Below are 14,924 nucleotides of genomic sequence, written 5' to 3'. Positions count from 1 at the left end.
GGGTGTTTGGTGGGTGTCCCCCTAACTTTTGCCTCCCCCATGTCGTAGGTGCAGTACTCACCGTTGTCTTCGGCGCCTACGTAGATGTTGGTCGTAGAGGAGCAGAAACACAAGGGCAGGGAGTATTTGGAGTTCCGGGTCCATGGAGTCCTCGTTCCTCGTGGGATGTGTTCAGATGAGCATTTTCCCATTGCAAAAGCTGTTTCTGCCGTGTTTTTATCCACGGTGAATCCGCCCCGGAAAAGGTGGCGGATTGGCGGGTTGTAATACTATGGGCGGTACATTGGGTTCCGCCTGTCTGTTGGCGGTGACCGCCTCGCTGCTTGTCTGTACCTCTGTGGCGGGCGGTGTGTTAAAGTGGCTGTCTTTTTTGGCGGTTTCCGCCAGGGTCATAATTCCATTTTTTTATCCGCCGCACTGTTTGCGGTATTACCGCAGCTTTAACACCGTCCGCCAGGGTTGTAATGACCCCCATTGTCATTTACAATGTCAATAGCTCTAACTCTCACAAATGCAAGACCTATTGCATTGCAAATGCTTGTTGAGAAATTCCTGTTTATTATATGGCAGCTTGGTGTTATTTCCCCCAGCACATATCGGCAGGCAGCACAGGACTTTGCCATTTACCATTGTACACTAGAAATGTCAATGTGGAGAAAACAATTTCAATCATCATAAAAAGAAAGGGGAAACATTCTGCATGAAATTACTCATTAAGGCCGGAGGATGAATCATACAAGTGTGGCATGTGGCCCCCTGCATGTTTTATTTTCTTGTTAAGTTTGCCTACTTCTTTTATTTTACTGTTTTTATTTTTCATTTTGAATCTGAATGGTAGTGCAGTAAAACAATTTATATGAGTAATATTTTATCCAACTTGAAGTAGCACGTCTTGCTTGTCTAACTGTTTGTTGATAGTACTTTTTATGCTGTGCTCTGATGACTTCATTTTACTGTAGGGGGCCTCAGCCACTGCATGCTGTGCTGGAAATGGGGCCCTCCTCATTCAGAGTCCAGAGTGCATTTAACATGTGAATAACAAACAAAAAAGTGGGAATTATAAAACCACTTAATTACAGAAGATTTTACTTTATGTTGTGTTTTTTTGTGGTATGTGTCATTTTGTTTTTGTCTTAATATGGGACATCACAGTCATCTGTTTGGATGTCATTTCATGAAATTCAACTTAACAGTCAAATACAATTGACCATCTCGTTCCCATCCTCTCGTCCCTAAGTGCACACTTGGATTGTTTGTGGTTACTTCAAATTGCCCCATTCTCTTCTGCGGTACCCTTCTTTTTTTGTGCTTTTAACTTTTATATTTTTTTCAGTATTTATTCCAGCTACTAAATTTCAAAGTAAATAACGTATTGATTTTTAAAAAAGAGAAATATATCCAGTACACGTAAAACATGGCAAACCCAATAGCTATCACATGGGTGAGACCTATTGGCTTTGCCAAGACTTGTTAACAATATGCAGCCAGATATCGACGCAAATTTACAAAGGTGTCACACAATGCAGCACAACAACCAAAGTTGCTACACTGCATTGTATGAGAGGGAAAGAGGAGGAAAGTGACATATCCACTAAGTCATGGCACTGTCCTTGTCTCTCCCTAGTGCTAATGCACAATTAGGCTGCCTCACGCCATGTACAGTCCTTTTGACCAAAGTATGAAGGTGTCTGAGTCATGTGCAACATAGATTTTGTACTGGAAGGGTACTCTTCCAGTACAAAATGTTATGCTTAAGTTTACCTGACAACTTTTCCCTCTTTGGATGTGTGCTGTACAGTGCAGCATACATGCAAAGTGGGAAACATTAGGAGCAATTAAAGTGTTTCTCCTTTTCAACACCAGGTTCAAAGAGGCAAGGCGTACAGCCTTATCTGCTATTGTAGTAGATAGGGCTTTGGATCAAAAACCATAAGTTGTTACATGGAACACCCGTATACCCCCAAAGGAAAGCCTCCTGATCCAAAGCAATGGTAATTGGGTTTATATTGTGCTTACTACACTTGATAAGGCATTAAAGTGCTTTACAGAAAGGAGCACACTACCCAAGATTAGTGGGTAATGTTGGCGATTGCGATTAGTCATGTGCTCTCAAGAGAAAATACAGGTATTTACTTAGTGATATATTAATACCAGGTAGGTGTGATCAGTAGTGGGGGCTATGTGGTTTCAGGTGAATAGTTGGTGAGATTGATAGGTTGACGAGATTAGGTGATGTTGGATTACAGAGATAGGCTTTTAAAGAGGAGAGGTTATGAGCTAAGAAAAGAGGTATATGTCAATTGCAGAATTACAGTAAGAAGGATTGAGGGGCAGGCATGAGACTGAGAGGAGGCTATACTCAGAAATAGAAGGAATGTAAAGGATGGAAGGAAGAAGAGGGTCACTTTGAGGAAAGGTAATACATTAAGGTAAATTTTTCATTCAGGGTTTTATGAGTATAGTGAGAGAAGTCTTCTGGCGATAGCAAGCAAGTGGAGAATGTAAGCTGTAGAAAGAAACAATATACATAGTGCTCCGTATCCAGGGCTGACAGTTTAAACATGAGGTTCGGCATTACACATCGTAAGCATTAACAGCCTTTGCCTATTGTGTGACATGCCTAAAACAGCCCTTTTCAACATAGTCTGGATATCCCAATACTGGTTAATTCCTGGCAGGTGCAAAACGGATACATTCAGTCATAAAGTTCTGTTTACGGCTGACTTCACCTCAAATATCCTAGTTTGACTTTAATTAGAATCATCCCTGTGCTGCTGCCAGTTGTCTTTCCCCAGTTGGAGCAGTCCCAAAAAATTGTATTTACTAAAAGCTAAAAATAATTTAGAGCACGTGACTGGAAAGATTTATAAGTGGCACTGGAAGAGAGCCCAATGTCACACAGAACAGGAGACTTGGCAGCTCTGTGTGCGTACAGCTCGTAAAAATTATTGCGATCATAGCAACGTAATACAATAAGTGCATCTCATGGCAGGGGCATGAGGGAGGCTGCAGAAATGCCGGGGGAGTGCTGCCTTTTACTGTCATGGGCTCCAGGTGAAAATACAGACTTGAAATGAAAACTAAAGAAAAGTGTGAGTAGAAAAACAAAACATCCTACAAAAATGTCCGCTTCAAAACTTCAGACTATTCTAACTCTAGGCCCAGCATATATATTTACGTTCTGTTATTTAAATTTGTAGGTTTTCTTGTTGTCTATATTATTGGAGTCTATAATTCGACATGTAACTACATGAGCTGAGCCAGAGGGAAAGCAAGATGGCAGCCGCGTGATTCGGCCATGAACGTCTGCTCCGGCCAGAACCCCTTCAGTGCAGCGGAAGCAGCTCTCTAACGAGCCGGAGGCTCTGCTCGGGCGCCGGCCTAGGGGAAATCAGTCATCTCTATGGCAGCGGCGTCCTCACTTCCAGCCGTCTGATATGCTGGATACATTGTAGCGGCGTCTTCACCTCTAGCGATTGGATACACTGGATACATTGTAGCGACGGGCTGCTACATTAAAAAAATATCGCGGATACTGTTGTTGTTGCCGAAGGATTACACGCCCCCTTCGAGGAATGTGCTCTGGCTCACTCCCGTTCCTGCTCGAGGGCAACGGCTGTTTTGTGTTCACGGACGCTAATCTTGGAAAGCTTCAGGCGCGGATTTGCAAAACTGTTCGAATTTTTTTCTATTACCAGCGCTTGGCATTTGGTATTTACTGTAATAACGCATCTGTGCTTTGGAGAGCGAAGAGGGTAAAAATGCCGCCAAAGGGGGTGAAAAATATGACTTTGACTGGACGGGGAAAACCGTTAAGGGTTAGCACATCAACTCGACAGGGGGCAACAGTGGATATAAAACATGGCTCGGGGAGAAGATGTACCCTAAAACTAAGAATGCTTCGCTGGATAGGTTTCTTGAGAGAGGGAAGGATATACCGGTAGGGGGTATAGATGCCCCCTCTGTTGTGGTGGTGGCCGATCAATTAACAACTATTGAGATGGTGGCTGAGGAAGGGCTCCCCCCCCCAGGAAGGAGGGGGGGCAGGATCACGCTTTAGACGTGGTGGCCTTAAAAAAGCATGTTGCTAGTAATCAGATAGATCAGATGAATAACTCTCAAGATGATATGACATTGTCACAGGTAGAGGGGGTGGGCCAACAACAGCTACAGCAAAACTTCTCTGGTTGTGATGGAGCTAACAGGATTGTTAAAGCAGGGGCCTATGGTGTCACGAGACAATGAGACAATGCAAGGAGATAAGTTCTTCTCACTATCGGATCATTCAAGTTGGTCAAGCAATGAGCAATCGGATTTAGAGACTTCCTCAGAGCTTGATTCGGAAGTGTCCTACTCGGTGCTGGGGAAGGATATACATGAAAGTAGCAAGAATGCCACGGTTAGGAAGAAGCAGAGGAAGAGAAGTGAACAATTAGGGCTTAATAATCATTCTACTAACTCCCTGGATACTAATGGTCTTCAGTGGGAATATTCTAAGGATGACTTAACCCTATATGATAATACTGAAAAACAGCCTAATCCTGTGTCGTTGGAAACCATATATTGCCCGACCCAATTCTAGAAGCAAGGCTAAGGGGTGTGCGTTTTTTGTGAGGCCAGATTTCTGTCACACTACTGTTGAAAAAAGATGGAGGCTCCGTCAGTTAATTCAACCACTTCAAAATAAGGGGGCACAGGCTTTTTTACTAAACCCTGCTAAATTGAAAGTAGTAATGGATAATAGGACCCAATATTTCATGTCAGAGGTGAAAGCAAGAGCCTTTTTGGATGGACTAAGTGGTCATGGCTATTGATGTAGGGTTTTTGATTAATAGGGGTGTGGTGGAAAGCAGAAAGGGTAAGGTGTTGAGAGTTGGGAGGATGAGGTGGTGGTAAATAATCCTTTGTGCTTCTCCCCCCTTTGCATGGGGGTATGCTGCCATGCCAAGGATTTTGGAAAGGTAAAGCCAGGCCAGGAAGGTAGGGTACAACGTTAAATTGACCTGCTGCCACACATCAGCTGGTATTCTCCCTACATAAACTAGGGCTCAATTAACAGTCTCAGGCCATATCTAAAAGTGGAATTTAACATTGACAACAGTTGCCACTACCACCTCTGCTGTGTGTGCAGGTCAAGTAGCTAATGGCAGTAACGTCCCCATGGATCAAACACACCAAAAATAGAGGGTTCAGGATGACAATGTTATCAATCCCCTGAAATCAATAGAAATGTTCCAATCCTGTCAAATGTGATTGTCCATAGTTGCTACAAACATCAGACATTGTCATAAACATTATGAGGTACACATGACTAATGTCATACCGATGCTGCATATGTCAGGGACCACCCAGTGCCTGGGTCACAATAGCTCCAATGACACCATGGAACATCCCAAATGTCATACTGCTCAGACAACAGCATTGAGGGGGAGGACATATGTAACTGGCTAGTGAAATACACCCACATCGTCAGAGGAGGAAATGGAACACTGTTAGGACCATCACTGCAATCCAATGTAGCACACATTTCCCAACATCAGCAGTACACACTACCAATGCTGACACCCGTATCGTGCCATGCCAATCCAATACATAGTATATGCTAGGTCTCAGCAACATATAGCTGGATGTGAAATATCAGAGACTGGGGCAGTTTCAGAATGTTAAGTGTGGTGCAAGTGCCATCAGAACACCCACAGCCAGTGAAAGGCCTCACCATGAGAATGGAAGTAGACAGAGGGTTGAGTAGGACAAGAAGGTGGCACTTCACAATTTGGCCAGAACCAACACCTAGAGGATGTGATACTGACAAGTCCCCAAACTGACCACAATACATGTGACATGCAGGTGGGGCATAGGCCTGGGAGAATGCTAATATGAAAGGCAGGAGTAATGAACCGGAACCAAGATCACAATGTGCAACAAATAGGAAGGCAGACACGTCACATTACAAATCCCACAACACAGACACACTAATTGTACCATATCTCATTGCAGAGGACGATGGCTCTCCTGCGGATATGTCTGTCCAGGACTACCCTGATGACATGGATGACGAGCTGACAAACATCAGCCAGCAGACCCTCCAAGATGCCCTTGGAACCCTCCAGGCCCCACCTTCAGTCACGAGGAGGAGCACAGAAGTAGCAGCCATCACAGAGGACCCACCCACCACCCCAATTGTATGACCTGCCAGCTCCAACCCAGCTGAGGACTCTGACGACACTAGCACTAGCTTTGAGAGAACTGTAGTTGGAGTACAGAGGGAGTTGGCCAAGGAGGTGCGGGTGGGGATGGAAAATATGGCAGCCAGCCTAGAGGGGGTGCGTTCGTGCATGATGTCAACTGCAAAACAGGCAGCAGCCATGGAAGGGCGAACATCAATCTTGCAGGAACTCGAAAAAAGTGTGAAGGAAATCAGCACAGCTGTAAGAGAGTTGACACAACACCTGCAACAACAATCCTGTCATCGCGTGCACAAATGCAATATTGACCCCCTCAGGGCCGACCTGGCTACCTACCACAGTGATGTGGCTGCTGTACTTAAGAACCAGCAGCTCCCCCTTGCTGCAGTACTGCTCTTAATAACCCCACAGTTGGCAGCTACCGGGATGTCTGACTCCATGTCTTCAAGCATTGAGGTGTGTGTTGCCCCTTCACAACCACCACCACCAAGGGCAGAGGAGACAACACACACATCAGAAGATGAAGACGTGTAACAGATCACCTTCACCCGTAAGAGTACCCGGTAGCACTAGTCCCTGCCACATGGCCACCTATAACCAGGGTCTTGTGCTTTGTAACATGCCAGTCTTGCAACAACTACACTCAAGCACTGTTCTTCAGCCCGCTGTTTATCTTGTCACCCTGCCCTGTGATTGTCTCTCACTAACTCATTGGCAAATCCTGTCCCTCTGCACTGTCTGACACTTCACCCCAGCATGTCCAATGACATGTCCTTTTGCACTTGTGTAGGATCACAATGGAAGATGTCACACTAATGGACTAACAATTATGGACAATGTACATATAGCACTACAGCACTTTAAAATAAATAGCACTTACACAACAACTTTGTCTCTGTGTAATGTGACATATCAACCGTGATGGCCATCAGTGATGTTTACCTCAGGTCAATGATTATAGATTGTCAATACAACTGACCTGAAAGAACGTTGGCTGATAACTATGCACTGTGGTCTGAATTGTACCATCATCTGCCCTTCCTGAGGGCTAATTCTGAGGAAAATAGAAACTATACACCATAATGCTGTGTTCGACAGAATAACGCTTTCTCAAGGGATGTCAAAGCCAAAAATGATTGCCTTCAACTTTTTCTCCAAGACAAAATTTACGTATGTGACATTTGACCCATATTTCACCTAATACACACCATACTGCATGAATGGATGTGTATGAGTGTACGTACAAATATGTAACCTGGCTGAACCTTGTAACAAATGATAGGTGTGAGTTATGTATACCATACTACATGAGATCATACTACCACTCGCCTTCTAAGGCTTTGCTTGGACATCAGGCTGCAGGCAGACTTAACACAGTGTCCTCAGTACCAATTCTGGTCGCAAAGTATGTGAGATTGAAAACATACATCAAAAATTAACAACACTTTGGGATACATAGTAACCTTGAGTGGTGGGTGCAATGGATGGCAGAATCTTAGCAAAGTAGCTTTGGTGTAGCTGCCAATGTAACAGCGCAATTGGGATTTGGTTGCAGGATGGGACACAAAAGCTAATACTAAAGAGACATTGTTCACCCATGCCAAGGCCCTTATCCCCAAGCATGTGACACAAACTGTAAAGGGTTACCTAAATATTTATTTAACAGTAAAAACAGAAGCTACAACCAGGGGAAACACCTCACCTAACCTAACCTTTCCTAACTACACATTACCCACAACTGGCCCTAAATAACCTAAGCTAAACTTACTTATCACATTTAGCTAAACACTCTAAACATCAATCCCCCATCCCCCTTATAAGACAGGACACATGGAGGACAACATATACTAACCTAAACACATACTATCTTATCCTAAACAAATATATATTTTTTGTATTTTTATATTTTATATATATATATTTTTTTTAAAACACCAAAACCCCAACATCATCCCCCACCCACACACATAATAAAAAACAGATACTAAAAGTATCATACCCCCACCCCTCCACCCACTACTAGTAACTAAACTAACAGCCTATTCTAACCTAACACTAAGCCCCCTAAACCCATTAATGAAAAGAACCAGGAAAGAGGAGGGAGGGGAGGGAATCATGGCTGAGGGTAAAATGTTTACAAGCTTGCCCTCTGCAGGGTCGTCCTTATGGCACGCACCCTCCTATTCACTTGTGCCACCTCCTGCTGCAGCCGGGTCATTTTCCTCAACATATGGTCAATGTTCCGTTGCATCTGCTGGAAATCTGCTGGGTCAATGACTGCAGCAGGGATGGTCTGGGTGCCAGTTGAAGATGTATGTCCCCTTGTCGGTGCCATGCGTTTAGGAGGAGGTGCAGGTGGTGCCGTGACAGGTCCTGGAGCAGTGGAGGTTGACGGTCCAGCAAAGGTGCCTGCTATGGTTGGTGCCACCTGGGTGGTAGTGGTGGTGCAGGTGGTGGTGGCTGTGGTGGACACCGAAGGGCCCCCTTGGGCAAATGCTCTCCACACTCTGGAGCTCTCAGACTCCACATCCAGAATGTGGCGGTAACTCATCGCCCTGTGCTGAAACTCTCGAATCTGGATGGAATTCATACTGGCAGCTGTTAAAAAAAATATAAAACCAAACATTAGGTACTTCATTGTGTGATATGGCTCCAGACGTAAATCAGACAATACATCTAATGTACCAGAAACAGGCCATATCCTCATACAGATCACTGATTGTCCCTGAGGAAGTACATGCCAACGCAGCCTACATATGTCCTATCAAACAGCACAGCAATGCTCTAAAAGATGGGTAACAACTTAAATGACCTATGCATCATTGTTCAGCCATTTGTCACGTACAAAATACTGCAAGTCCTCCACATGTGACAGGCCAACTAATGACTAACTTCTGGATGACAATCAAGGGCCACAAGATCTGTGATTTGTAAATGGGACTGCCAGGATAGAATGCAATTGCTAATCATGAGTGGGTATCCTAGTTTTGGACAAGTGACTTACAGATTTACATGTCTGTGTACTAAACTTGGATCATCAGTCCTAGGTACACATTTCATAACCCTACGCCTGTGCATGAGGGGGAGATGGACAAGCAACAAATACTTTCAAACATCAAGGGCACCCAGGAAGCTTTGGACAGCTGTACATGGGTCTGGGCAGTCCACCACAGGTAAGGAGGATGTCCAACTAGGATACACCCAAACCTTGGACAATCCCATCCACATTTATGTTTGGAAATGCAGACAATTGCCAACATCATTTCCTACCAGTAACATGGGACTTACAACAAGCAGATAGATGCAAGCACACATCTGGCCATGAGCTGCATGCACACCTAGGCCATTGTACTCAAGTGCCTCATACATGTAGCACAACATGTGGAGCTACATGCTGCTAGGAAGACAAACATACAGTCAAACATGTTCATTAGTGAACAGGGAGGGTCAAGTCTGTGGGTAAGACTTTGGCATCCCTATTCTGTGAGAATCAGGGTCTGACTTGCTGACTAAATCATAAATATGGTCCATTTTCTTAATATAAGTTTTATCTACAAAAGGCACCCTATTCACACGACTGTGCCTACATGGCTGCCCTACAATCCCAAAATATGACTATACGCTAATGATTGCCCAACTCGAAGATGGAAAAAAAATGATACTCCACTCAAGGAACATATCTGATCATTGACCAGCGCATCATACCTTGCTATGTGTCCAACACACAGGAGTCAATCACACAACAGCAGCAAACACAACACAGAACAGAAATATCAACACTTACTGGAGATGTCTGGGTCCGCAAATCAAGCCACCTCTCCGATAGTGTAGGGGCAGGTCCACCTGTAAAGCATGGAAGGGAGAAATGTGCTCAATGTCTGTGCACTGTACAACACTTCCAAAAACAATCACTGGGTGTAAGATTAAATCAGAAAGTCAAGCCTCTCAGGCATGGTGATACTGCATCCGTCATACCACTGCAGACATGTACAGACCCGGGCACTCTAGTGAGTGATACACACATATCTGCACACATGCAGTGGCCCTAACTATCATGTGGTGGCAAACATGCAGCATCATTTGTTTTGAACTCATTTATGGAGTGTATTCCTCTAATCATGTGTATCCATGAGAGACATGCAAAGCCACTTTCCTGGAGGACTGCAAAACCAGTCACTCAGGTATTGTGGCTTGGGCATCAAAGGGCATCCTTTACTGTGTTACGCACCTGTGGGTTGGATTAAGGGCATGATTTATCATGCTTTCTATGGTCCCTTACATGTAGGGCCTGTATTGTGTCTAGGTTACATATGCTACATTAACAGTGTACCCTGAGCCACATATGCCAAATATGACACCATAATTGCAGGGACCCTGTGCATTATTTGGTGACAGTTTGAGGCTCACCATGGATTGAGCAGTTTTCATATTTGGATACAACAAGGAGATATATGTTGACATTGTATATTGTATTCATCCATGACAGACTGCATGGGCACAGGTGTAGTCATTGCACCTGAAATGTGTCTCTCATTACCCTGTTTAACCAATATGGGTTTCGGAAATCACAGATGAGCCACATTCATCATCTTACATTTGCCAATTTGGTTGATCAGCGGATGTATAGCAAACTGACACTGTGATATTATTAATACATGGTTTAGCAAATGTACCAGTGTGTCAATCATGATGATGTAGTTTTCAATTTGTAGGTACCTTTGTACTGAGAGCAGTCATAGGACTGCTAGTCTACTGATCTTAGCATACACCCATGTCAGTGATAGCCTCCATACTGGGAGGTTAGTTCTTAAACATATGCTGCACTTGATCAGCATGGGTGTGCCAAACTTAACTAGTTATGTATTAGTCAACTTTATATGTATGATGGAATTGGTCAGTGGTCCCTTGCATGACATCATGCACTTAATCTATTGTGATCATGCGTTCCCCAACGTCACGTATCCCATGATGATCCCATAACTTATGAGAAGTACATGGCAATAGAGTAACACAGATGGCAAATGCATTAGCTCGGGCCAGCTATTGTGACTAAGACCAATATAAAACACACAGGTACAATGTACAGAGGGCCAGGGATAGTTGTTACCCCTCAATTTGTATCATTTGCTTTATTTTATGAGCCACAGCTATGGTAAGTTGCACCAAACATTTTGATATGAACCCGTGTGCATTACTTTTTGCATCCATCCCTAATTTAATTGTGGCACAACAAAGTCCAAATATCAGTCTAAGATGTTACCTGAGGTCAGCTATAAGTTGTTACGTATGTGTCAGAATCCAGTTCAGACATGTATCAGAAATAATTGAAGGACACATTATTTCTTGAAAATATCTGGATTAAAAACATGTCTTTCCTGGTACACTCACAGACCATGCATAAAACATATGTTAGAGCCACATTTGCATCATCTATTGACGTGAAGGCAGCACTAACTTACAGGCTCCTGTTGTGTTTTGTAAGTTAGTGCAGCTGTTGCGTCAACAAATGACAGTAATGTGTAGGAATAATTGTATAACTCACGGCAACTGTATGTTTAACTTGCATTCCACATGTCCAAAAACATTGCCTGCAGCATATGAACAAACCTGCTACTGTCACTACAGAGTATTTAAATATGCACATTACTCTGAATTGTACTCACCAACAGGGCCACCAATCACAATACCCAGGTGGTCCAGCAGGTCCTGCTCCCTGGCAACCAGGTCAGCCCAACGGTGTTTCAGCTGGTGGTCGTTGCGCGGTGTGTTGTAGATTCTTTGAAGATGGTACAGGACCTTTGCCCACCGGAGCCTCCTTGCATCTGTGTGATACCCCTGTATCACACGGCCACCTGCTTCAATTATTAATGGTAGGAAGTGGCACACCAGCCAAATAAATCCCCCCATCCTACCAAGAAGAGGCCTACCCAACATTCTTGAAAAAAAATGAAATAAAGGGGTACAGAGGAGAATGAAGGGAAAGTAGGAGAGGGAAATGAAAACAATTAACACTAAAACAGACCAACTATCCACAAACTAACACTACCCACAACAGACTCCCAACAGTACAAAGACACATTTAGACACCAGAAATGACACAAATACACTTACACAGGATACCACAGACACTTAGGAAACACCAAAAGACAATTTAAAGACCTCATAAGAGACAAATTCACAAAATGCACAGAGAGACAAGTCAAAACACAGCCGCACAGTCAGGGAATATAACAGACTGCAAAGTGAAAGTACACCTACTGTACCAATACTGTAAACAGGATATCCTATTATATCACTTCCTGCTCAAATGCGGTGCGTTTTTATTCTTATGCGTCAAAATATTATACCGCTTAGTCTGTGCGTCATTTTTTTTTTACGCAAATGCTTAGAAATTACCCCGCATCCATATTTTCTATTCTTTTTCATAGTTTACCAATTTCCTGGGATACAGTGTGGGAATTACCGCTCAGGGCCAATGGATGTATCATGGCAGTGAGCGTCTTTTTTCCATTCATATGCAGCATTTTATGACGCATGTGTGTCTTTTTTGACGCGTATGCGTCAACATTTATGCTTTTGACTGGGTTTGGGTCATTTCTCATTTTTAACAGTACATGACAGGTGTGACAATACAGAGATAGGCTGATTGCACCTACATTGTGCATTCCGATGTATGGGCACATGTGACAGATCATACTACTGCGGACCATGATCCTCTAGTTGTTGTACCGGATTTACACTCTTCACTGATGCAATATATGGCCAAACGTGTGGAATACAAATAGGTGTTACACAGTTTGGGCATGCTTTGCGTCAATAGAGGATAGCACGGCTACGCAACTCAATACAGTAACTCAATGCCTGTGTGTCAATGTGTGTGAATTGGCTCTTACTAATGTAGTTGTCCCACTGTGTGAACATCACAAGACAGATTTTCTCTAATCAGCTTGTATGCATGTGTTGTCAATGTGTCCAACCATCAAATGCTATTCAGTGTGGAATTGAGAAAGGAAATGTGTTTGTCATACACGTAGCAACAAATGCTGTGTGAACTTCCCAGGTTTTTTGGGACATAAGCATCATCAATGACAAACCATGGACAGGATAGATAGAAGACGGCTGATCATGGCAAAGTTCCAAGACTAGGCCATCACATGTCCAGGAATGTTGGATACCACTTCCTGGGCACTTGTTTGTATACTACCCATGAGTCAGGCATTGGAAAATGCTATGTGGGTACGCTGTTTGTGACACCGAGTCCCAAAACCAATCCACAAATGTCATGTCACGCCACAATTTGAGTCATATAAATGAGCCATGTTTCTCCTGTGGCAGTGGAGGACCAGCAGACCAAGCAGCACGTGTGCACATATTTCCAGTGGTTAATTGCACAAAGGTGTCCAGTTCAAGTGTGTGGGGCCATGTGTAGCCTGAGTCATTATTGGGGTCCATGTTGTCACAGTTACGTGCAGGTCTAGTCATGAGTCTGTGGAGCCATTTCCTGCATTTACAAAGTATCCTTCACAGCTGAATTGAAGGAAATCCAAAGAGGAATTGAGAACGCACATGGGGATAGTCCAGCAATGGCACTGCAGACGTGTTATGAGACTGACAACAGGGAAACCTTGGTGTGCTGACAAAGTAAATGGATCAGGAATTTTAAACCAGCAGGTTTCCTCACAACATTTGTACACAGGGTGGCCTCTAAAATTCCCACTGCAGCCGGGAACATCAGTGCCTCTGTGCTGATTAATCTCACAGCTATTCACCACACAGGCCCCATCAATATGTTGGGGGCAATGTGAATCAGTGTGTGGACTGTCAGGGTACAAACGCGTTGACATTTCATGCACATTATCTGACGTTGTTTGTTGTGCTGGAGGCACCATACCCAATCCATGCATACAGCCATGGTACACTGTCACTATTTGTCACTCATGGATACATGAAACCCTGACAAGGGATGGGCCATGCTTAGGCTATTTGAAGACAAGTTCCACCCCATGATACGATAAGTAAACTGATTACGCTATACAATGTATTTGAGTAGTCATTGTAGACTTACATGACACACTACCCCAGGAGGAAAGTGAGGGCATGGAAAGCAACTATGAGACAAATGTAGCCACAGGGAACCTTTATGGTGACGCAAAGACAGGAACCAGTCAGGCTAACAGGATGCAGGGTCAATCAGGAACAGAAATGAACAAGGCAAGTACACAGTGATCAGACTGAGACTTGTAAAAGCTGGAACAACACTGTGGAAAATGAAAACTGTATTTGTCCTGTGTGTTTGAACGTAACACAATAACCCAAGGCCTGTGTTACACAAGTTATTTTTACGGCAATGCATAACAGTGTTATACATATAATGGCAGTTTCTATGCCGTTCCAGGCAGCTGCAAGGGCAGTGCATGTTCAAATGGCTGGTCTGCATGGAGGTGCTCACAGGTGTGTGCAGCTTCAGTCTCTCACAAGTCCTGTAGGTGAGAATCAAGTTCAAAGGGCCAACAGTACCATTCACATGGGAAGCAATATACAGGTGATTACAGGTCCTACAGACTACAAGGCAATGCATTATTCAACCAGAAGTCCATGCAGACAGAAGAACAATGACTATGGCATACCATACTAAGGAGGGAAGCACACTGGATTCAGAATGTGAGTCTGGGTGTGTGTAGATGAGGGATTATCTGGACACAAATACTCCATTTCCAGGGCACTCTGAAGAAGGGTGGG

Source organism: Pleurodeles waltl, chromosome 1_1, assembly GCF_031143425.1.
Source record: "Pleurodeles waltl isolate 20211129_DDA chromosome 1_1, aPleWal1.hap1.20221129, whole genome shotgun sequence".
NCBI classification, from domain to species: Eukaryota; Metazoa; Chordata; class Amphibia; order Caudata; family Salamandridae; genus Pleurodeles; species Pleurodeles waltl.
The sequence above is the reverse complement of the archived record's forward strand: the minus strand, read 5'-3'. Positions refer to the sequence as shown.